The sequence below is a fragment of the Leuciscus leuciscus genome, assembly GCF_965113295.1.
Source record: "Leuciscus leuciscus genome assembly, chromosome: 1".
In the NCBI taxonomy this organism is placed as follows: Eukaryota; Metazoa; Chordata; class Actinopteri; order Cypriniformes; family Leuciscidae; genus Leuciscus; species Leuciscus leuciscus.
Genome location: NC_138725.1, coordinates 50,948,658 through 50,975,158, shown reverse-complemented (window position 1 = coordinate 50,975,158; position 26,501 = coordinate 50,948,658). Strand labels below are relative to the sequence as shown.

The window sequence follows — 26,501 nt, the reverse complement described above, 5'->3', positions numbered from 1 at the left end:
GTGAGTGGAGTGGGCGTGGCTTAGCCATAGGTCAATTAGACCATCAGAAAATGTTCTACTGCCGTATATTTACTGTCGTTTAAATGGATACTTATAAACACTCATGACATGTACATTCTGATTAGTAAACACTCATACGTTTCTCCCTTTTCTCTTTTGCTTGTCTCAACAGCAGCTAAAATCCACCCCAACGCCTCTTTTCAGAGCCAGGACATTCAGTGCGCGTCTTTGTAAGTATGTTTTTACTAACCGTCAAACACCTTCTCAGTATCTGAGTTTAGATTAATTAAAACCATGTCATGCAGCAAGTTATCAGGTTATTCTTTTTAGGGTTGGAAAAGTCTCATCGAATGCATTTCTCTATGAAAATAATTATCTTGTCTCTTTTTCAGCTTCATTGACCATCTGTTTGTTGGTAAGTGACCAATAGCAGTCATCCTGCATCTATGATTTGACATGTACATTCTGATTAGTAAACACTCATACGTTTCTCCCTTTTCTCTCTTTTGCTTGTCTCAACAGCAGCTAAAATCCACCCCAACGCCTCTTTTCAGAGCCAGGACAATCAGTGTGCGTCTTTGTAAGTATGTTTTTACTAACCATCAAACACCTTCTCAGTATCTGGGTTTAGATTAATTAAATTAATTGGAACTACAAGTACAAGTGTTTAATTGTAAATTAGTAAATTAGAAAGTTTATTTGTTAAGTTAGTAAGTCGTTCACTTGTACTTATCTTTTAATTTGCTGTATGTTCTTGCTTGTCTTTGTTTTAAACAGGCTCCCGACACTTCTTTTTGGCAAAAATCCTGTCCTTACAGAAAGGGATCACACATCAAGCAGTTGTTTATAACTGGTGTAGCCAGAAATAATAATTTGTGTGTGGCTTGTAGGTGACCTTGCAACAAAGCAACATTTTTAAGAACTCACACATAAAAACACTATTTGGAGCCTGTTTACCATAATAGGCCGAACTCGAATATGACATTACGGAAAAGCACAAATAATCAGTGTTGGAAAGACTACTGAAAAATTGTACTTTAAAAGTACTTTAAAGTTTACTCAACTTGAGTTTTATTGCATTTACAAACTTAAAGTTGGTTCAATATGCATTTATTAAATACTATTCAGTACAAAATTGGTCATTCAAAACCTATCTTTAAAATTGGCAATACAATTTCATCAATATTTTTAAAACTTTTTCAAATCAACTCATTTCAATCAAAACAACTCTAGCAAAAAAAAAATAATAATGCAAGGTCAGGTCTATATATTTCTAAATAACTTTGAAGGTGTAACCTCGCCTAGTACACCTATTTAATTGGTATGAATCAAACTGCAACTCCAGTTACAAACCAAACTGCAACTCCAGTTACAACAGTCTCTGCACCTTCTAAAGTTGCAAAGATTAATTTAGTCTTCAGTATTGTTCAAGCCTATTTAATTGGCTCTTCTACCACCATAGCTATGCTCCTTATTAAGGGATTGGAATTAACTGTTGCCACATCATCTTCCACAAAAATGAGGACACCAGCTTTGAATCCCTTGGTGCAGTTTTCATTTTCATGAAATGAAATTTCAGTGTCCCACAGAAACTCAAGAGTAATATATATATATATATATATATATATATATATGTGTACAATAATTAAACAAAGAAGTTGTTACAATACAATAAACCAGAGATGTTTATAATATATATATATATATATATATATATTTGTATATGTGATTTCAATCTCATTTAATTGTTTGTTTTTTTAAATACATTTAATACTTTTTTTTTTTATACAATTTTACAATACAATGTTTACTCAAAGTTAATAACAATATAACTGTTCATTATGTAAGGTCTTTATACACCACTGAAAACAGTTGTTTATGATATTGCATTTCTGTCAACAGATCCTCCTAAATATTACACAATGCACCTTTAAAAGTCATTAAACAACTCATTTGAACTATTATATGATTATGATTTCATTTATTAAGATGTGTTGATTTATTAAGAACAGCAAAACTGATATGGCTTTCTGTTTATAAAACAGCACAAGACTTTAATTAAGTAGCCAATATAGGCGGTCTATTTTTGCTGTGTGATTTAAAGAGAAGTGCGCACTTTGGTGATCTGGTGTTTTCTCCAAAATAAAAGCTCTTTTTTGGTGGTGATATTTAATAAATTACCAATAAATATTTAATCAAATCAAATAATAGAAAATACTAGCTACTTTCAGCAAAACACTATTTTACTTTTGACGAAGAACTTGAATTAGTGGTCGCGATACTGAAATTTCTAACTTCAATATGATACATTGAAAAATATAAATATTCAGTATCATTTTCAATATCATGGGGAAAACCACATACTGTATACTGCCTTTTACTACAGGGCCGTTGAATGCTTGAATCTGATTGTTTGACGAACGTTCTATGGTGTGCATTATTTTCAGGGAAACGCACGGCTAAAGTAGTTCGGTATTGTGCCTAAACAAAATCTCATGGGTACTTCAATTTTTGTGATATCAACTTCAAATTTGGAACACAACTTGGTTAGATATATGGATTTGATTTTATAACAATTTTAGAGAAAAACATTTTGTAAAATATATATTTTATATAAAAGAAAAAATATTAAGTACAGTATATTTGATTTACTTTAAATTTAAACTTCCATAACTTTTTCATACTTTCATTGAAGTACTTTCACTTCATCAATAATCTACTGAGTGTTTTCTTTAAAACAAGACCAGTGAGAGTTAAGGGTTAAAGTACCATTTTTATGGTAACGCAAGGTCCAGTGATATGGAACTGTAACGCGGAACCTGCCTGGAACTACTTTAGCCGTAACAAGTTCTGCCATAACAAATGAATACATTTCTGTCCAAATATCACTTGTCACAAAATATGGAACCTTGAGACTCTGACAATAGGCTATGTGTTTTGTCAAGATTAGAAAAGGTTTTGATCATAAATTATGAAACGATACCCAAAAGTGGAGGAGCCAGATAAATGTATTTAGAGTACCGTTTCTATGGTAACGCAACATCCAATTACAAAATGGTTTTCACAGGATGAATTCTGAGTTCGTAAGCTTTCAAATGATATATAATTTGTTCAACATTAGATGAGGTGAAGTATAGGATATAATTGTTTTAAACGTAGTGGAAAAACAGATTAATGACTTGGTCCTTTTTTTTATACCCAAAACAGGCTCAGGTGTATATTTCATAACGTGCTAAATAACAACATGAACAACATTTTAATAAATTTTCTTTTTCAGCACCTTAAGACAATGTTCACAATTAATGTTAGCAGTATTATTATTATTTTTCCAGAAGAAAAGTTTAATATATTTACTTTCTTCAAAATCTGAATGTCCTGCACCACCAGTTGGATTTAGGTCAGGCTGACTAATTAATCACAAAAAACTGAACAAAATCATGTGACCAGCATACTCACGACAGACCAGGCTGTGATAAATGATAAAAGGATTTGATGAAAAAAAATTTCTTATGCCCCAAAAAAGACAATAAAAACTATGTTACACCCAGGTCACATTGCCAGTTTTAGGATTAAACTGCTGCAGTTGATGGAAACAGTCAGATAATGTTTCAGCTAGTTGTCAAGTGTGTCCCCAGCACATCAGTGCTATCAGTGGCTCAAACCTCCGTTACTACAGTAACTCTAAAATGACGTTTTGGAATTAGCAACGGAGATGGGATTAGATGCGTAAGAAATTAGTCCTACATACAAGAGCGTTTTAATGACAAAAACTTGACAAACGTCTTGAAATACATCATCTGAACAATGTTTCGCTTCGTGTCGTGACCGCATTACCACCTCGGGTGTGCATTATTTTTCTAATAACTCAACGGCCTGTCGGCAATTATTCCTTACATATAGATATTTTAATATCAAAATTTTAGACTATCCATTTTGTCAAGGCAATCATTACTTTAACACACAGCACATGTAAAACATATATACAGTAAAAACCTTTTCCATTTTCTGATCATAAATATAGTTAACTAAAAAATACTAAGTGCAGATTGTATCTCGATGTGAGCAAACTATTATTTATTTTGACATGTCAAACGTATAAAATAACTAGATGCCCCTTCTTGTTGTGCTCTTTGTTTTGTTTCTCTTGTGTTTTCTTAGTTTTCTGTGTCTCTGAAGTATGACAAATACACCTTCCTACTGGACCTTGAAACGAAAATCTAGAGAAAGAGTTAACCAACAATTGGAGTCAATTCAGTCTGATTTTGCTTTAGGCTGTAGGGCTGAAAATGTACCAGTTGAAAATGATGAATATCAAGTTAACAATGAGGAGGACTTTATGGACTGTGAAGCATCTTTCCCTGAGGAGTCTTTACAGTCTGATAACAGTACCGGTAGCTCTGTTGAAGAAGTGGAAGCTCATATGGAATGTAAATTGGCATCCTGGGCATTGCAAGAAAATATAACACACAGTGCATTGAGTAATTTATTGAAAATTCTAAAATACCATCATCCATCATTGCCAGCTGATGCAAGAACACTACTCAGGACTTCACGGTCAGAGTCAGTGGTTGTCCAGGAAAAGGCTGGTGGGACATACCATTATTTTGGAATCCTGAAGTCAATCAAGACCACTTTGGAGGCAAATAAGTCCAGCTTGACTAGTGGTGTATGCCTAGAACTCCAAGCAAATGTGGATGGGTTGCCAGTTTTTAAAAGTTCTTCCACCCAGTTCTGGCCCATTCTTGGAGTCATCAAGAACCTCCCCCAGCATCAGCCATTTGTGATCGGGCTTTTCTGTGGTACCAGAAAGCCATCACTCATTGAGTATCTGGAAGATTTTGTTGGTGAAGTTATTGCCTTGGAGAAAGGTTTTACATTTGAAGGAATAACCATGAGGCTCCAACTGTGCTCAATGGTCTGTGATGCACCAGCCAGAGCTTTTCTGAAGAATGTTAAAGGACACACAGGCTACTCAGGGTGTGAGAAATGTATGCAGGAGGGGGAATATGTGAACAATAGGGTGATATTCCCTCAAACTGATGCTCGCCTCCGGAATGACAGAGACTTCGAAGAAATGGCTGATGAAGGTCATCATCTTGGATATTCACCTCTAGTTGCCACATCTTTGGGCATGGTCAGTGGGTTTCCATTAGACTACATGCATCTTGTTTGCCTGGGTGTCATGAGGCGACTCTTGCACCTGTGGCTCAAGGGTCCACTGGCTTGCAGGCTCTCAGGTTTACAGGTGAAGATTCTCTCTGAGAAGCTCTTGAAGATCAGAAAATGTGTGCCAGTGGAGTTTGCACGAAGGCCAAGATCTTTGAATGAAGTAGACCGATGGAAAGCCTCTGAATTCCGCCAGTTCCTGCTTTATACTGGTCCTGTGCTCCTTAAAGACTTCCTACATCCTGCAGTATACCAGCACGTCTTACTTTTTTTTGTTGGAGTGTTCATACTGTCAAACAAGGCGCTGCTTGAGGTGTACACTGATTATGCAAATGATGCGCTTGTGTTGTTTGTTCAGCACTTTGGAAAGCTGTATGGTGACATGTACCTTTCCTACAATGTGCACAACCTTGTGCACCTTGCACAAGATGTCAAGGTGCATGGGAACCTGGATTCCTTCAGTGCCTTCAAATTTGAAAATGTCATGCAAAAACTAAAGAGGCTTGTCAGGAAACCAGAATCTCCCTGCTGCCAGGTTGTGAAGAGGCTTGCAGAGAGAGTCTGTACAAATGGAGAGAGTAGAAAGTTTAGGTGTAAGGAGAGAACACACATCTGGACCTCTACCACCATTGTTTCACTGTGCACAACAGTACTCCCAATATAATGCAGAACTCTTCACCCTTAAACTTGACCAAGCCAACAGCCACGTCTACATTCAGGGAAAGGTAGCAAAGATCAGGAATATAATTGTTGAGAAGGAGGATGTATACCTGGTCTACTCCACATTTTCCCATCAAGAGTCCTTCTTTGAGTACCCAACATCTTCCTCTACATTTCGCATTCGTTTAGTAGATGACCTCTCGGACATGACACAACACTGCAGTATTAGACTGGTAGAAGGGAAGGTTTTCCTTATACCTCATGGGAGAAAATTTGTTGCTGTACCTTTGATACATATGAACTGATCATTTAAACCGATCCAGATCCAAACACTCACCAAAACTATCCCAGCTCCTGTCCATCTACCATCTCTCAGACTCTTGCTTGACTTCAGAATCTTATGAATTTGTATATGTACTGTGTATTATGTCTGTCTGTCCCTACTGTGCATCAATCTGTCCGTCTGTCTAGCTGTCCGTCCGTCCGCACCCCTTGATTCTGCCACCAAAGCTTCTTCCTCTGATCTGCCACAATCTGCATGAACAGTAAGTAGTTATTGTAAAATGTTTTCACTACTGTCTTGCAGGGTTTAAACTTAAAGTTAACTTTTTTGCAGATTGTGGCAGATCACCAATATTAATATTGCTTTTATGGGCGATACCGATATTTACTGATATCGATATCTCTGTATAGAAAACACATTTTTATGATAATCAAATAAAGAGCTATTTTCCAAATATGTCCCGCATGCCACACATCTAATACTGGAAAAGGTATTGTGTTTTTACAATATAACTAACTAGGCAGGTTCAGTCTGAATGAAATACTGCCAAACAGCAGTGGTAGTGTGCGCGCGTTTTCTTCTTCGCTGCTCTAAACAGTGATTGCTTGTGGCAACAGCACAACTTTGTGTTGCCACAAGCAACCACTGTTAGAGCAGCGAAGAAGAAAACGCACGCGCGCTACCAGTATGTTTGTCCGCTGTTTGGCAGTACATCCAGAAATTTTCCACATATTTATGAACACCCCTCAGCAATGACTTTTTTTTGCAGCCTCAAGCATGTGTTTTGGTAGTGTGTATCCACTAATGCAGTGGTTCCCAATTCCAGTCCTCGTGACCCACTGCTCTGCACATTTTGTATGTCTCCCTTATTTAACACACCTGAACCAGATCATCAGCTCATTAGGAGAGATTGAGCAATTTACCTGCATTTGGGTGGATGTGTGCCCAACTTTAAACCCTGGTGTCCTGACATAAACTGTTTGTGAGAGATTTGTCTGGTGTAAAACATTATGTATCACACAAAAGCATGATCTGTTCGGGGTGGTATTTTTATCTGATGATGTTTTTTTATCTGATGATTATCTGGTGATGTTTCAATTATTCTTATTTCTTTTTATTATTTTAATTTCTTCTATGTAAAGCACTTTGAATTGCCATTGTGTATGAAATGTGCTATAATAAACTTGCCTTGCCTATCTTTACCCAACTGATTATTAATTAATTAAGTACACTTTTTTATTATTTTTATTATTTTGTATTAGGTGAATATGTACCTAATAGTACTGTTTGAGAAGGAGAGCAAAACTGGCCCGGTGGCAAAGGAGTGGTATTCAGATGGCCTTGCTTGGTGGCCCCCGTACAGTGACAAGTTCCAGATTTTGAGAAGTGTTCAAAAAAAAGTTGCCCCCAATCCATCAAAGGGCTGGAAACAATTTGCTGCACGTGTGCTCTACGAATCAGGTAGTTTTCTATGTAGAAGTAAATTGAGTACTACACCATCTGGTATTGCTTTGTTATTTATTTGTTCTGATATTGTCAAATACTATCACTACATTATATTATACCTTGTTTATGTTATAGTTGAATAGTTAACAGGCTAAATCTTGCTTACAGATTCAATTGACAAAATTAGAGAGAAGTGGGAAAGGTCATGTGTAACATCAGACCTTAACACAGACAGAGAACAAGACGTGTACGGCAACGAAGAAAGTAAGCACATATTTCTTTGTCGAATATGAAATAATCCTCATTTTAGTGGAGTTTTAACTGTATGACACAAAATGTAATGGAACTGTGTCATGTCTTTATGCTTGAGGGAAATGTTGTCACCTTTGCTTGTATTGCATAACATTATGCATGAAAACCAAAAAGTCTCATAATTGTTAATTTACATAGACCAAAACGTCTCAGGTCACCATTACCAACATCAACGTCATCAGAGGAAGACCTGGTACCTTTACCAGAAAAACCACCTTGCCCACCCCAAAAAAACAAAAAAACTTAATCGACCCCCTCCAAGAAACTTAGCAGCCCCTCCTCCCTTACCATTGGTCAGACCAAAGACCACAGATGCCATAAGAGCTGGTAAGCTTATTTTGATCTGTGTGTTAAAATAAAACACATCAAAGTCACATCTAAGACTTAACATCGCTAGACTTGTGGTGACAAAACATGCTAGTAATGTTTTAATTTCATAACAGGGATTTCACAGCCCCGAACAGTGTCCTCAAACAGCAACCATAGCCCTGTTCCAGCCTGGCAACAGAATATGAATTCTTCTCAACGTAAGATATTTGATATAGTGTAGATATGTAAGAAAATCAAGCATTTCTGATTATATTTGCAAGACATGTTACTAACATCAATAAATGATTTCTTATTCAAAGGCATGACATCAAATTGGAGACAAGAATTGGAGGCCAGACCAGAGACAGACTGTCATCAGAGGCCAGCTTACACTGAACGTAAGCATCTTTCAGAAAATATGGCCAGTAGGCCTTTGAACTTAACCTAACATGTGCAGAGTTACTAGATTATTTAGGATCCTTTCACTAATTCCAAACATAAGGTAATGATTTTTTATTATTATTTCCAAGTAACAACGGTTAGTTGGAGGCCAGACGAGGTGGAGGAACGGCATCCAACTCCATTGCCCAATGAAGGGCTGGGCTTTCCTGAACGTAAGCTATTTAATCCTATTACCTCATTGGGGTCCAATGAATGTTTCCTGACCTACATGTGACATATCTATCTTTCCCTAGAACCAAGATATAATTGCCTTCCTACCCATCAACGCATGGCAGCTAATTGCACTGGTACGTTTGGTCACATCTTTCTCTTGATGCCGGTAAACTGCTCTTTTTAGGATAATTTTAATAATGGAATTGTTGCTGTATTTCTAACAGCAGTTGAAAGGATTGTCCTAGAACAGTTAGGGGAACTTCACCTCAAGCTGGACAATTTGACAACAATTGTCCAGTCCCTAACTCAGAACAGGGCTGTACAACAAGAAAGTCATGATGACTATCAAAACGTTCTTCCAATTTCCACATTGGAAGAACTAAACAGTTTTGATGAGAAACTTCGGCAAGATGCCGATTTTAAGAAACACATGGTATGTACTTTGAGGTGTATAAGCAACATCAAAATGGGGAATTGATTAGTTAAGGCAGTTGTTTGTTGGCCTGCACAAATCCAAGCAGAACTTAGGAGTTCCAAACTAACAAGACATGTGACAGAAAATAGGATTTTTTATTGCCTGTAGGCAATTATTGCCTGCTGTTTATTTGCTTTGGTTCTATATTTTATTATAGATCGCAAAGCTGTCCATTACTGGGGGAAACAGTATTAAAAAAAACTGTTTGGCGAGTCTGCAGGAAAGTGTTCACTCCTGAACTTGCCACTCAACTAAATTGGGTTGGGAGAGGAGAGAAGACTGGCATCAAGTCACGACCTGTGCGTGAAATTCTACTGTGTAAGTTTTACAGTAACAATCCCATCATGGGAGACTTCATCAATATTCCGGTTTCATATACAATTGTGCTTAAAAGCTTGCATACAACAGCAGATGTTGTTCATTTGATAGTGTTTTTTCCCCTTAATATTTTCTCTTGTATAGTGGCAGTTCTTAGGAATGGTGCCTTGGCAATGGTAACTGAGGCTGAGGTGGAAACAGCCATTCAAAACTGGCTCAGGCTGAGCCAAGATAGACTTAGAGGGCAGCGGAGGGAGAGACCACAGCTGTGAAGGTGAGCTGATCGATGAAACTACAGTTTTTTGCAATTTAAATATCTAGGAGGTGGTTTCAAAATCTAAAAAATCAAGAGATTTGTTACTTTGCAGTCAACAAACTTTTAGCCACACTGATGCTGCTCAGTTCATCACATTTTAAAGGTAGCATTCATTTTCAAGCAAAGATAGCACCTTAATTCCATGTTTAAGTTAAACGGAACACACATGAAAATACAATTAAAATTAATTTACAAAAAAAAAAAAAAAAGGGAATGTTTTTGTATTAATAATAATTTACCAGATCATTCAGGGCTCAGTAGATATAAGACTTTTTAATTTAATCTTGGACTTCTGCCTCCCCAGAAAAAAAGGAATAATATAATTTTACAAACATATGCATTATAGTAAAAATAACTGCTGTAATGCGCAATAGTAAGAGTTTGATGACGTTATAAGTAGATATAAGATCTTTTAAACAAGACTGTCTGTACTGACAGATGCAACTGGATTTTCCCAATAACATTGTCTCTACTCTAAAGATTTTTTAGGCGTGAAATTATATCTTCTTACGTATGACGTTACCAGGTGCTGTCCGTGGCGATGGTGCTGATCAGGGCTGCCTTAAACTAATGTGGGGCTGAGAGGTTTTGTAACCCCCCCATCCTCTCAGTTTATAGAGTCTCATTTGAAAAAAGTGTAATATCTAGGTAATCTACATCACAAAATGCATTAGTGGACTAACATAATATTGAAAACGTGAAACAAAATGTTGATGGGCAGTTTATAAGATATAAACTAATAATTATACGAAATGAAATAAAGTTTGAATTTGTCACTGACAATGATAATCAGCAGTGATTTTATCTTTTGTTGTTTTACTAACATTAAAGGGATAGTTCACCTAAATTAAAATTCTGTCATCATTTACTCACTCTCAAATTGTTTTAAACCTGATGTTTATGTTGAACATAAAAGTTATTTTGTAGAATGTGGCAAAACAGTATTATTTTTTCCTATAACTGTTTGGCCACATTCTACAAAATGTTTTCTTTTTAGTTCAGCACAAGAAAGAAAATTAATACAGGTACACTCTAAAAAATGCTGGGTTATTTTTAAACCCAAATGCTGGGTTGAGCATTTTGACTATGTTGCTGGGTTATTTTCCCCGTAATCAGCTGACAATGACCCAGCATTTGGGTTTGTTTTGGAAACTTTTACCCAGCGCTTACCTCTACGCGCGCTTTTGTCCAAATCACAACGTCAACAGGAGGACGAGAGGTTCAAGCAGGAGCGAGTGTAAAGGTGAGTAACACTGTTTTATTAAAACTATCCTAACGTTAAGTAGTCGGCAAGTCAATAAGAAGTTATGTTGAAATTAACTGTGAATTATTGACGACGGACCCTTACATTATTTAACACGAATGCTCTAGATTTTGCGTCTGCCGAACTAGCGACCGTTAGGCTACACATAACATTCATTATTTTTACACGGTCTGTCATCAATTATTCCACTTATAACACGGTCACACAATGTCTAGCGCTGGTTTCTTGTACTTGATACAGACTAGGCTACTCATGAGGCTACTGACTGACTGACTGACTAGGTGTTGGATTGCAGTGTAACGTCACTGGCTAGTGGCTGCACAAGCTAAAGAAGCTGTAAGTCTACCTATTATTTATCTGTTTTTGTTAGTCATTTTCGAAAGGTAGCTTTACATAAATATTTGATTATGTTGCATTATGTTCTCTGTGTTTGGGTGTGTGGGCCTTAGTTAAATTTGGCTATAAAGCAGCTCTGTAGAAAGTCATCGTCCAGCTTGTACAATTTTCATCAAAAACGGTCATTGTTAAGCGGAAGTCAGTTCAGTGTTGCTTCATTTCCGTTCAAAAACTGTGTAAAGATGCTTAATTATGAAGTAGTTACTGTAGTTCAATTTTGGTCTTATGGCGGCTCTGAAAAAAAGTAATTCAGTTCAGTTCTCATCTGATATGGTCTGTGCAATCAAATAAATAATATTGTTGAATATTAAGTGCCCCTAACTAAGCAAGCCAGAGACAACAGTGGCAAGGAACCCACACTCCATCAGGTGACAGAATGGAGAGAAAAAGAAACCTTAGGAGAAACCAGGCTTATGTATTAAAGGGGACATATCATGCTAAATCCACTTTTTTAGCCCTTAAATGCATTTTGTTGTATATTTGGAGTGTTTAGAAGTACAGAAAAGTCGAACTTATTCTCTTCAGGTGCTTCGTTGATATCTTTATATTCTGTTTTGGTCATATTTTTCAACCTGTTCCGATTTTTCTGTTATCTATGACGTTTTGTGAACTATTACGTCACAGTATTTGCAGCGGAACTGCCAAATAAGGACATTGACGTCCAGCCCAACACTTCGAGCAATCCGCCATTTTCATTTCTCGCTGCAATTTTGTAGTCCAAGCTAAAAGATGCAGAAGTTACGAGAGGGTAAGTTAAAATGTTCGGTTGTTGGATGTAGTAACCCACACGCTTCATTACACCGTCTAATGTAGATGAACCGCCGCGCTTGTGACGGCGCATGTTTAACTGAAAGAACGAGCAGAGAGAGAGAGACCCGGTCGCGCGCACGCACTCTCTCTCTCTTCGGAGCCAGGCGAAAATGTAAACAAGACGCCGTCTCCAAACTAGACGCTGTCTTGCTCTCTCTCCCTCGCACATATTAATCAAAATAAATCGACACGGTGGTAAAAGGTCGGAAGACCAAAGTTTCATAATGTAAATACAGTAACACACCATTGCGATACATCCATATGAAGACGTTGTTCTGCAGGTTCGTCGTCTTCATTTTCATCTCGCTCCGGCTCCGACTCTGGCTCGAACATGTAAATTGGCTGGCTGGACAAGTCTTCCGTTGTTGACATTTTGTTAATAACGTGTGAATAAAAAGTTTCTGTGCCGCTAGATAATCGTATCTCTGCTATCAAACTACAAAAATGGCCGAACGGGGTGGAGTTGAACCGAGTGTCACCTCTGCAAACTGGAGAGGGGGCGGGGTATGAAGTGTCTCAATTGTATTTAAAGAGACCGCACCAAAACGAGTTGCTCTCAGACGCACATCAGAAAAGGGGTAGAAAAGGGGCCTGTGGAGCTATAAAAATGAGGAATTCAGACCCAAGCATTGCAGTTCCGCTTTATATAGACTACAAATGTATGATTTATATGTAAAAAGGAACGATTTAAAAGCATGATATGTCTCCTTTAAATAATACAATTTATTATTTTGGTTTGTCATGCATTTTGGTACACAATCATTAAATTATGATGATCATTGAATGGTGCATTTTTTTTTTTTTTTTACTGACAGGAAGAATAAACATTAACCACATTTATTTTTTATTTTTACTATCTTGAAACTGCAATCAAATAAGTCAATGGGCGCCTCAGGCAATCGTTATATGAATAAACTAATACATTGGAATGAATAAAAAAATATTCTATGAAATATCTCCAGGTGATTTTATAAAATATTTTTGAATTATCCACAAAATTAACAATTCTTCTGTTTACAGTCTTGTGAATTAACTATAGTTAATTAAGCTGTTAAAAAGACATTTTGTCTATTTATTTATTTTATTTTTTAATTAAGTAATGATTCATAAAAAAAAATAAAAAAAATGGGAGCAAGCACAAAAATAAATTTTAATGGCAGGTATAAGACTTGTTAGCACTGCCAGCTAACTTTGTAAATATATTACTAATCAGATGTTTCCTTCTGTTCTTTTACAGCAATGGACGTTTTTGTTCAACAAAAACTCATCAACTGGAATCTTGAGTGCCTCATTGAAAAATTTGCAGGACTAATTGAATGTTTATTAAATGAATTGCAATGATATATATTAATGTTTTTTTATTGTTTCTTTGTGTGAAGAGAATCTTTAGCTATTTTACACAGTTTATACGCACAGTTTTATGCTGCAGTTTACTAATTGTTGATTACACATGAATGTATGTATGATTATATTAATTTCCTGGAATAAACTTTAAGGTAATACTTTATTTTACAGTGTCCTTGTTACAAATGTTACATGTACTTACCATAGTAATAACAGTTAATTATGCATAATTACATGCAACTAACCCTCAACCAAACCCTAATCCTACCCTAACCCTATAGTAAGTACATGTAGTTGCTTAATATTACTCAGTACTTAAATATATAATTACACTGTAACAATGACACCTTAAAATAAAGTGTAACCAACTTTAATTGAATCAATAAACAGTAGTGTTATTGTTATTAATATTTTTTTTTTAAATTGTATTTTTATTATTATTATTATTATCATCTAAAATGAATAACCTGTAACATGGGGTTGTTTGACCCAGCACTGATTAAAAAACAACCCAGCAAATGGGTTAATGTATAAAACCCAACCTGCTGGGTCAAAAAACCCAGCATGTGTTCTGTCCAATATTTACCCAGCGCTGGGTTGCCAAATAACCCAAATTTGGTTGTTTTTAACCCAGCATTTTTTAGAGTGTATGGAACAACATGAGACTGAGTAAACCACGACGCATACACATTTAAGGACAAGCGAGAGCATATAGGTGCTGTCACTTTAAGACATGCACGCATAGATGCTGACACGCTGCTCCGATTTTCTCTCAACTCTTTTAATTCACTTTAGACAATAACCAACTGTGTTTATGTAAACCTTGTGTGTATTTGGCAGTATTAGCACAATCAAACGCGAAAGATAAAGTCATCAGGGATCAGGCGGTGTTTGACAGTACGCGCTCAGAAAAGATGCATCATGTCAATAAAATGTTTACCTTGCCTACCTTTGCAAAGTAATGATTATGAATGTGTCTAAAATAGCAAGGAGACATTTAATTGTTTATTAATAAACTGGTGTTTTCTCTGTCGCTGCAAAGATGAAGTTGACCATGCAGACTAGCCATGAACGCCAAATGCAATTTTCTTTCCGTTTAAAAGTAGACTAAATCTAGACTAAAAAATAGGCTAAATATTTAGCTAAATATTAGGCTAAATATTTCCTATATTTCTCAAATCTGTGAGGCACAAGCTGAGTTTCGACACCCTCCAGTTCCAGTTCACGTTCAATGCAAGATACAATTCATACTAACACGAAAATCTTTTAAAAAGAGTCTTTCTACAAAACAAAATTCAATTAAGTGGTCAAAATCATGTCTTAAAAAACAATATTTTCAAGGACGAAACATTCTGATAGAAATGCCGATAGAGACCGTTCACACCGCCAACGACACGCAGCGACGAAGCAACACGATCCCGTTCAATTCAATGGAGCGGCTTCAGCCCAGGTAAGCCCGTGCATTAATGCGGCCTTGGTGCTGATGGTGCTGAATTGGTTGATATGGCTAGATTGAGGTTCAATAATACTGTAGGGGCAGCAAAATAAACTGACCCGGTCCTTAAACTGGAAATGGTGACGCTTTCACGGATGGCTACTGCTCTACAGCTTATGCAGACATGATCTGGCTAAAGGAAAACAGTTAAAACGTATTTGTTGATGTAGGTTATTTGTTTTTGTTTTTAAAGCAAGGTCCTAACTACTTTTCCCTGTTTTTTTTTTTGTTTTTTTCACTCTGTTACAGGCTGCCAGGAAGAACGTTTCCATTGTTCCTGTTCCTGTTCCTTTTTAATCCCTTTTCTCCTGTAAATAATAATAATTATTTTTTCTATATTAAAGCGTCTTAACTTTGAATCGTGTCTGTTCATTGTTACACACACAAAATGAAGAGGATAATTTTTTTCTATGTCAGTATAGCATCGAGTATTTTTCATGTTGGATAGTCAGGACTGTATAACATGCACCATACATTGAGGAGGGCCAAGTCTTATAGGCCTACGTTAAGAACAATAAGAAGTCAAAAATTATACATGGCAAAATTGTTTTTTCATGTCCAATACTGGAAATTCTTGCTCTGTTCTGTTTTTTAGGATGACAAAAAAAAGGCTTAAAAGATACATTTTAGAATGGTCTGCCTTGGTCTAACAGCGACAATCCAATAGAAATCAAATCAAAGGTCTGTTCACAGAAGCAGAGCACGCATTCCGTCAGTTTAACGTTGAAAGAGTGCGAGGTGATCATTTAATAATTCAACTGTTCTACAATAAATGTTAAATGTCCGACAGTTATGTCCAGTGATGCAAACTACTCAACATTTTATTCTTGAATATGGACATTTTGAGGGATGAAAGTTGCATGTGTTCAGTATCGATGCTATTTTATTAATGAAAGTCGCGAGGCAGCGATTACTAAAGTTTCTGTGCTGCTGAGTGTTGCAGCGCGATCTCCGCTCGCTGAGTGCAAATTGTGTGTGTGTGTGTGTGTGTGTGTGTGTGTTGAACACTGTATTCGTGCGTGCGTCACTAAAAACAGCGCATGGTGTCTAATGTAAGGAGTAGCCCGAAAGGTCCGACCTATATAAATAAAGGTCCTATAAAACCCATGCAGAGCTGCCAAAAGATTTACAGCTTTGCATCGTTCAAACATCGGCCGGAGATCATTTGCGATCAAAGGCCGACGTCGAGGCGACATATTGCCGATGAGCAAACGATCTCTGAGCGACATCGTGCCGATGGAACTTTGTACATCGGGCCAACGTCGGCCCGACGTACGTGTGCTATCTGGGTATGCTCCTAAGAAGAGCCAATTATAGCTCCAGAATTGCTCAAAGTAAAAAGAAATCATATTTTATGATAAAAAAAAGAAAGAAAAATAAATTAATCAAGGAAATTGGCATTTCTTTCTTTTTGCTGTATCGAAAACATACCAAACCGTAACACATGTGTATCGTATTGAACCGAACCGTGAATTTTGTTACACCCCTAGTGGTAAGTGATAAATTACACTGGATAAAATAGCTCCACTTGTCTTGTACAAATGGTGTAATTTTGCAGCAGGTAGGCTAGAAAAAAGATGTTTATGTTAGCTACCTGCCTGACGGAAAATGCTGCTTGTAACAAACAGTTAGTGCAACTTTTTTTTCGAACGGACGGAATATGGTTATATATTATAATATGTTTTTTATTGGGGGGGGGGGGGGGGGGGTGCTCCATGTCCATTTTGCTTGGGGCCCCCAAATTTCTTCAAACGGCCCTGATTCCGCCATGTTCCTCAACTTTAGGAGTCTTTACGATCGGTGTGGTGGCGAATTTCGACCCCCGCCAAATTATTACCCCTCCAGCATTGGTAGGTTTGGATTAGTTGTGGGGGAGGGGTTAGGATTAGGGCTGGGTTAGGATTAGGTACAGACTTCAACCAGGGGAATAATTTGGCAGGGGGTCTATGGAGCTTATTATGTGACAAAATGATTTGAATTTGAATTGTGTAAATTTGAATTATTTGCAAGTGTAATCTAACAAACTTTTTATGAATATTGAACATTTGAAATTTAACAAATTGAAATGTTTTTATGGCTGAATTTTATAGACATGTATTTTCAAACAGCTAGTTTTTTTTGTTCTGAATTCTTATACTGCAAATATTCAGTTTAAAATAATACAGATTCAAGTTTTCAGAAATTCGGAACTTCAAATTCAGTTTTCTAAAATTCAATCTCAAAAATTCAAACTCAAAAATTCAGATCTTACAGAAAGTAGGTCACAGGTCATCCACAGGGAAGAGTAATGGTAAAGATCTCAGAAAAGTCGAACAGAGCATTTTGGCTGCACTGCAGTAGTTTTCTGCCGCAAACGCGGTGGTGGTTCAAGAGAATCCGTGTAGGCCTATCTTTCGTTCAGTCGTTTTTGTATTTAATATTAAGAGTAGAAAAATGAGAAAACAGCTTGAGTATTAGATTTCTAATATTCTAGTAATAAAAGTCCGCTGCTGCAGTTGCACGGAGCTTACAAAACGTAACGCGTGTATTGCAACTTAGTCTAGTTGTTTGATGAGAAAATGAAATGTAGCCTAACGAATGGCTCGGTACAACAGAAGAGCCTAGAAAGGGCTTTCTCTCTGTGTAGACCAGCAGTTGGTCTGAATTTGCTATAACCTATACTGTAGCCTATTTTTCGGACATGTTTTATCATGAAACACGCTGTGATTTATTACAAATTTATTTCCCAGCAGTGGAACAAATCCAAGTGATGGCACAGGCGCATCGCGCTCTCACACAACCTAGTATCAGTTCTGGCGTTATTATCAAAATAAAACACAGTCAACCAAACATATAAAAAGTCATTCTGCTTAATTCTTTGGTCTGTTGTACAATACAAAGGGCAAACTGTGCCGCATACAGTCCTACTTGTTATTCCAAACATTTCTCTTACTGTGAAGACGCTGATTTAGCCTACGTGTATATTGGGACTCGACTGAAGTATGACGCCTTCTTTATATTATATAGCATCCACATGTTACATTGCAAATATGAAAACTTTTGACTGAATGAGAGATGCGCGACCGTTTCGATTTAAATAAATTTGTTTAGGCTTGGCGTTTAAAATAGGCTAAATGTTGTTTACAAAATAAAGGGCACAATATGGCTATTTTTATAGGCTATGTAGCCTATATATTATTTTATTATACATGGCTACTTATTTTTCATTCTTGTTGTTTCCTGCATTCATTTAAGGATTTGTCATAAAGTAAGGGAAAGTAAAATAGGCTACACATAGCCTACGTGTTAGTGTTAATCATGTAAATGATGTATTTTATTTACAGGTCTTTTACACTATTGCTGAATAGGCTAATATTAAAATGCGTTTTATGATGATTTGACGCGTGCGCGTTTCTCTCTCAACATGATCCGGTGTGACTTGTACTCAGGTGCATGCGACTTATTTTCTGGCAAATACGGTCAGTTAAAAAATGTTGCTGTATTATTACAAAATGCATAGAGTGGAGACCATGAGGGCAAAAAAACCCAAAAAACAAACATATTGTGTTCATTACCCCCACCCACATTTGGGCTTAATCACTGTTATTATTATAGGGGGTCCTTGGAAATGTATTTAGGTGTAGACAAAATCAGTTATGTTTATTTCATAAATATGAACGTACCTCGCATCTCCCGGACACTAGCCGTTAGTAGGCTATACTTCTTTGGCCTATTTTTTTTAGATGGCCAATTCTCAAAATCTGTGTGGAAAAGCTGCGGCGCGCGGAGAGAACGCACAATGGCTTTGCTTTGGAATTTTATTTTATTTTTTTATTATTATTTATTTTGGAAGTTTAGTTGCCAGAGAAAATAACACACAATTTTGTTTGACATCAATTGATACTCAATATTAATGAAATAAATAAATGTAATGTCAGAGAATGCACAAAGCGCATCCTTTTGAGATGTAAATTATAATCAATTTTAATTAAAATAAAACACACAAGGCCTACATCATAAAACTCAGAAGATTGTGTATTTTAATATATTATAATAATTAGGCAGAATGACTTTTTATATGTTTGGTTGACTGTGTTTTATTTTGATAATGAACAGTCTGCGATATGAAGCAAGCAACGCCAGGGGCCTGTACCATGAAGCCGGTTTAGGTGGCTAGCCAGCTATGTTTCAGTTTAGTTTCCGCCAACCCTGGGTTTTAGGTACTATGAAAGTAGCTTGGCTTTAATCGGTGTTCGTTGCCATGGTATCTTACGCTGCACGGCTAACCTGCTCCGGGGCAGGTTATGTTCTGGATTCAAGATCTCAGACTGAAGTTTGACCAATCAGCTGAGAGCAAAGAAACATATAGGTGACGTAACTTATTCCCAGTGTCTGTTGCAATGACTTCACCTTTTCTTCCAAATCCTGTGACATCTCAGCGCAAATTGTTTGACGAGCACTTCGTAGAGAAAGAGTTTTTAGCCAGACAAAATCCCCTTGCCTGATAGTTACTTGTATGAAAGATACAGATTTTCCGCGGAAGGAATGTCTTATCTTTGCGAACTTCTTGAGCCGCACATAAAGAATTTAACACGTCGAATTCATGCACTTACTGTACCGCAAATATTGCGTTGCGTTTTTTTTGTTGCAAGTGGTAGGCCTACATTCCTGCACGGTGGGTGACGCACAGAAGCTCGGGGAAAACACGGTTTGTCGAACCATTCGTAAGGTGGTCCTCGCTCCTTCTGCAGGAGTACATGAATAGTTTCATTAATAGTGTTCCCCAGACATTTATCGGCCATGTCCATAAAAGAGGGCTTTTATAAAATTGCCGGTAAGATATATTGATAGGGTGACATCATGAACACATTTTATTTTATTTTTTTCAAAAAGCAAATTGCACAAATGTACTATACAATATAATACATGTTAAGAATTATTTTAAATCTTTATTATTATTCTGTTAATCTTATGATAGGATTCTCTAGCTTTCTTAGTAGTACAAATACGTTCTATATTTATGTAAAATTATGTATGTATGTGTAGCCTATGTGTAATATAGCCTATAGCCTATTTTTATAATATATAAAAAATGTGCATGTATAATTTTTTATATATTATAAAAATAGGCTATAGGCTTTTACACATATAGGCTACACATACATACATAATTTTACATAAATATAGAACGTATTTGTTTAACTTACACATTAACAATCAGCAATCTTTCTCCAACAGTCTCCTCTTGCTTTGACAGCAGAGACCGTATTGTTTCGAGCTTGAAATACATATTTAAATTCATCGTAATTCTGAATGATTATCTCTTGCTCCTCTGCGGGAAAATATATCGCTCACGCTCTACCCGCGATTGGTTGTTCAGTGTCGACGTCACTCTTTTATGTGCACGCGCGCTTGGAGTAATCATAGCTTGAGGATCAAAGCCTGAGTTGACAGAGAAAGTTGATGAGCTGCATCATGGTACCAATAAAGCCTGATTGCATCGGTTTGGTTTTGTCAACTCAAAACTAATCCTGTAACCCCGAGTTTGTTCAGCTACCTTCATGGTACAGGCCCCAGAACTACTATGTTGTGTGAGAGCGCGATGCGCCTACGCCATCACTTGGATTTGTTCCACTGCTGGGAAATAACTTAATACTCTGTTATTTATAGTCAGTCATACATATAATATGGCATTATTCGAAACAGTAAAATGTATATTTTTATTTGTGCACATTCAAAATGACTACAAAATATCATGCCATTGAAAAATAAATAAAACAACATGATGCGCTGCTTTAGCACGTCTCGGTCTCCTTCAAGATCTTTCTGGCGCACACCAAAAATTAACCAAAATACAGCGAATAGCCTTCTTGGCGCGCCTACTTTTGAAAGTCAACAATTAGATTATTTAACGTTAAATGCATTATATATGCCTGAGTCACTTTGGAATAAATCACAGCGTGTTTCATGATAAAACATGACTTACAGTCCGAAAAATATAGGCTACAGTATAGGTTATAGCAAATTCAGACCAACTGCTGGTCTACACAGAGAGAAAGCCCTTTCTAGGCTCTTCTGTTGTACCGAACCATTCGTTAGTCTAGTTGTTTGATGAGAAAATGAAATGTAGCCTAAGTTGCAATACACGCGTTAAGTTTTGTAAGCTCCGTGCAACTGCAGCAGCGGACTATTATTAGGCCTACTAGAATATTAGAAATCCAATACTCAAGCTGTTTTCCCATTTTTCTACTCTTAATATTAAATACAAAAAACGACTGAACGAAAGATAGGCCGGATTCTCTTGAACCACCACCGCGTTTGCGGCAGAAAACTACTGAAGTGAGTGCAGTCAAAATGCTCTGTTCGACTTTTCTGAGATCCATTACTCTTCTCTGTGGATGACCTGTGACCTACTTTCTGTAAGATCTGAATTTTTGAGATTTAATTTTAGAAAACTGAATTTGAAGTTCCGAATTTCTTCATCTTGAAAACATGAATTTGTATTTTTTTAAACTGAATATTTGCAGTATAAGAATTCAGAACAAAAAAACTAGCTGTTTGAAAATACATGTCTATAAAATTCAGCCATAAAAACATTTCAGTTTGTTAAATTTCAAATGTTCATTATTCGTAAAAAAAAAAAAAAAAAATCAGAACTATTTAAACTACTACCTAAAATTAAATTTTGTTAGATTACACTTGCAAATAATTCAAATTTACACAATTCAAATTCAAATCATTTTGTCATATAATAAGCTCCATAGAGGGTCGAAATTTGGCACAACATCGGCACTTAAAGAAATCTCGAGCTTCTCAATCCTGTATCATTCTGTATCATTCGTTCAGTCGTTTCTTGATTTAATATTGAAAGTAGAAAAATGAGAAAACAGTTCCTTTTTCGTTTTTAATTTTTTTTCTCTCCATAAAATGAAAAACAAGAATTCAGCTTTATTATTCGTTTTTCATTCAGAGGTAGACAAAGTAAACAGATTGAATATTATATTTCTACATGTGGGTGGGCATGAAACGCCCCTTTCCTCTGATTTGTCAGCCGAAGATCAAACTGTTCCGTCATCAGTTCTTTCTCAGTTCAATTCTTTTCTCGTTTATTGCAACTTTCATCTTTTTCTCATCAAACAACCAGACTAACGAATGGCTCGAGACAACCCGTACCGGGGAAGAGCCTAGATAGGGCTTTTTACAGCTTTTTTACAGCTGTAGCAGCTACCTAGCCTAGCCTAACCTACCTACATCAAGATGTTAGGTCTGGATACTCACCAGTGTTGTGTACTCGAGACTCGGACTCGGTCTCGGACTCGGTCTCGAGACCATATTTTAATGGTCTCGGTCTTGTCATGGACTCGTGTGCATTTTGACTCGGAATTGACTCGTACTCGAACATATTAGGACTCGGACTTATTCCCGAGTCCACTCGAGTCCCATTCAAAATATTTCATGATTGTTACTGTATGTTAATATTTCTTTAAATTGTTGTTTGATTGAAACGTCCAATGATTGCTGACTTTCTTGTGCGCAACTGCGCATGACTTGAGACTAACGTTCGCGTAATAATTGTAATAAAATGACCTTTACACCACCTACTATGTGGCCTTTTTACCATTACAGTGTACATGATTCCATGGTTGATTTACTGTTTGAGTATGGTGCCAATTTTATTGTTACCACCAAATATTTTACATATTCTTGAAGATATCTTTAGGTCTGGTTTTTAGACCAAACCTTAGGTTATCCAACCTCTCTGGTCTCGGTCTTGACTCGACTCAGACTCGACTCTCTCTGGTCTCGGTCTCGACTCGGACTCGACTCTCTTTGGTCTCGGTCTCGACTCGGACTCGACCCTCTCTGGTCTCGGTCTCGACTCGGACTCGACCCTCTCTGGTCTCGGTCTCGACTCGGACTCGACCCTCTCTGGTCTCGGTCTCGACTCGGACTCGAGTGAGCTGGTCTCGACTACAACACTGATACTCACCATCAGACACGGCTCAATCCGAGGGGCGGGATAAACGGCTGTCTTTCAAATTCCCTCTGCACGCAATAGGACAGCGCTTCAACCGACCATAGCGTTTTCCAAACAGTGGAGCTTACGTTAGTTGATAGATTAAACTTTTGCCATATCATCGGCTGGCAAAACTACGAACACATCTTCCTTTTTTTAAGAATGATTTAAGTGCCGTTCTTTGCTCTTTTCTCAAAGAAAAACTTAACTCCAAGTCCTCCAGAGTCGCGGCCAAAGCCGATTCGAAAGACTGTTCGCTAGCATCAGCCATTCTTTGTTTTCAAGTAGCAGGGAACCGTCGCAACTCTGTCGTCATTATGTTAAGCCCGCCCCGCTTACGATGTGATTGGCCTGACCCAATTTAGGTTTTTGCAGCTCGAAAGTCAATAGGCTTGTTTGAGATGCGCCTTGCCTCGCCTGAAATGTATGCGAGAGTAGGCGGCTGCAGTGAGAGGAGTGAAAAAAGCGCAGGCAAGCCGGACAGATCTCTCTTCTCGTAGTGGATCTGCACCTGCGAGATCAAAGATGGATAGCGCGGGATTCACGCTCGTGCAGTGTTGCTAATAAACTGGATGTAATTCAAGTTCTGTTGCTTTTATATGAAAATAAATAAAATGAACAAGACACCCAAAGTACTTGTTATTTAATTCCATTCCAAATACATGTTTATCAATATTTTTTTTTCTTTAATACAGACATATGTGCTTTTATTTCTTTTCTTTTTTTATAAAAATTAAATTGCATAACCCAAAGAGATCGCACTGTCAGATAGTTTGGGAATATTCACACATAACATATACACATAAAACCTGATATTAGAGTTTTAAAATCAAACATTTTAAAAGAGAACAATACATCAGTGTTTAAACCAATGAGCATTAAGCTGTGTCGTCAGAAAGTCGTTTCCCATCGTGCTTTTGATCAGCGCAGTCAGTGGAGAGCAACTGCGCTCGACTGCAAAATCCGACACGTGCGCCTTGCGCTCGCGAGAGATTTTTGACATACGTCAGCGTGACATCAGAGCGCACTCGGACACATTTCTAACCGGCATGCATCTCGCGCTGATCACCGGTGATCGGTTCTGCGCAGATTTTGCTCATCTCAAACAAGCCTAATGGAGAGTTGCTAGACTACCTAGCCTGGCTCCGCCCTCCTGCGTACTTTCCGCTGAATTTTATTTCCCTTCAGTACTATGTCTGGGATTGTGGTGTATTCTTTGGTTTTCTCCGGCCAAATTTTTGGCGGCCCAATCAGCGAACAGAGGGAGTGGCTGAGAACGATGACGTTGATGTCGTGCCATTAGGCTTGTTTGAGATGCGACTTGCCTCGCCTGAAATGTATGCGAGAGTAGGCGGCTGCAGTGAGAGGAGGAGTGAAAAAAGAGCAGGCAAGCCAGACAGTTCGCTCTTCACGCAGCACTTGGATCTGACACCTGTGAGATCAAAGATGGATATCGCGGGATTCACGGGATTCACGCTCGTGCACAGTGTTGCTAATTAACTGGATGAAATTTAAGTTCTGTTGCTTTTATATGAAAATAAATATAATGAACAAGACACCCAAAGTAGCCTACTTATTTAATTCCATTCCAAATATGTTTATCAATCTTTTTTTCTTTAATACAGACATGTGTTTTTTTATTGTTTTTTTTATTACATTGCATAACCCATAGAGATCGCACTGTGAGATAGTTTGGGAATATTCACACATAATGTATATACATAAAACATGATATCAGAGTTTTAAAATCAAACATTTTAAAAGAGAACAATGCATCACAGTTGTTTAAACCAATGAACATTAAGCTGTGTCGTCAGTAAGTCGTTTCCCATCATGCTTTTGATCAGCGCAGTCGGTGGAGAGCAACTGCGCCCGACTGCAGAATCCGGCCGCTCCCCGTCTGCGAATCCTGCTGGATTCCCCTCCACTGGATTCCTCCGCTCACTAAAGGCGGCTGCCGTTTCTGTGACAGCATGCCGGTCTCAGCGCTTCGATCCAGGCTCGCTCTCACTATGTCAGAGAGCGGACCCGCCCATCTTCCGTCCCCGGTGCCCGTCGAGCCTCGTAGAGGCGCGAGCAGAGGATCCACGAGCGCAGTGATCTGAGAGCGTGCACACCGGGTCCGCTGACCTCTCCGGAAAAGAAGCCTTCTCGTCATAGAAGCCCCCTTAAGCGAAACAGCTTCAGCGCTGGCAGCATCTCTTCGCCAACTGATCGTTTCCCTGTGGCATCCGACGAGCATATAAAGCTGTCTATCCTTCTAAAAGAGCAGAACGCGTTTTTTCAAATGCCGCTCCCCGTCTGCGAATCCTGCTGGATTCCCCTCCACTGGATTCCTCCGCTCACTAAAGGCGGCTGCCGTTTCTGTGACAGCATGCCGGTCTCAGCGCTTCGATCCAGGCTCGCTCTCACTATGTCAGAGAGCGGACCCGCCCATCTTCCGTCCCCGGTGCCCGTCGAGCCTCGTAGAGGCGCGAGCAGAGGATCCACGAGCGCAGTGATCTGAGAGCGTGCACACCGGGTCCGTCCCCGTGTGCTTTGCCTACACCTTCTGATACTTCTCCTGTGTTATTCACGAAGAGCGATCAACGCCCCTCTCTTGAAGCGGCTGCACTCGTCTCTTTTGGCGGATCTGCAGAGGACCTCGATGATGCTGTTTCTGTGGCGGCGTCTGAATGTGAGGATTGGTCGGGCTCCGCGGATCCCGCCCTCTCTTCTCAGACTGAGCGAATCGACACCAGAGCGAGCATTGACGCCGAACTTCTCCGCGTTATCACTCGCGCTGTCGACGAGCTGGGACTGGACTGGACTGGCTTTCTCCAGAAGAGCCCGCTAAAGGGGGGTCGCACACCGGACGCGCAGCATAGATTATTCTCTATGAGTGTACACACACCGGCGGCGCCTTTCGGCGTCTGTCCACGGCGCCCAGCAACAGCTCAGGACCGTGTTCAAAATCCTGCCGCGCCATTTACATAGTTTTATATTAAATTTACATTTATTTGTCTCAAATCGTAGTTAATGTATATACTGACTTCACCCTGCGCTGCAATATACATTTAGTTTTATATTCATTTACAGAAATCAGCTGCTTGAATGAAAATTGCTTATGTTACCGGATTTTCAGGTAAGAGTTGTCCTAAATGCGACGCGGCGCTGCGCGTCCGGTGTGCGACCCCCTTAAGAGCCGCCTTGACGAATGGTTTCTGCCGGGGCACCAACAGGCTCCTCCCCAGCGTGTGCTCCATTCTTCCCCGAGGTCCACAGCGAGCTTATTAAATCATGGTGCGCGCCCTTTT

At 38.3% G+C, this 26,501-nt stretch overlaps 1 long non-coding RNA gene across 2 annotated transcripts; it reads left to right on the top strand.

Moving 5' to 3' along the window:
• Positions 1 to 111: 111 nt before the first annotated feature.
• Positions 112 to 9,852, top strand: LOC309476260. Of its 2 annotated transcripts, XR_014197986.1 has the most exons (11): positions 112 to 230; positions 393 to 415; positions 523 to 580; positions 7,372 to 7,570; positions 7,724 to 8,194; positions 8,311 to 8,394; positions 8,497 to 8,574; positions 8,707 to 8,790; positions 8,872 to 8,925; positions 9,424 to 9,584; positions 9,729 to 9,852. It is a non-coding gene; the product is annotated as an uncharacterized lncRNA (long non-coding RNA). The 2 variants fall into 2 exon arrangements; XR_014197987.1 differs by lacking the exons at positions 112 to 230; positions 393 to 415; positions 523 to 580 and adding an exon at positions 5,778 to 6,371 and having other exon boundaries at positions 9,424 to 9,852.
• The last annotated feature ends 16,649 nt before the right edge of the window (positions 9,853 to 26,501 follow it).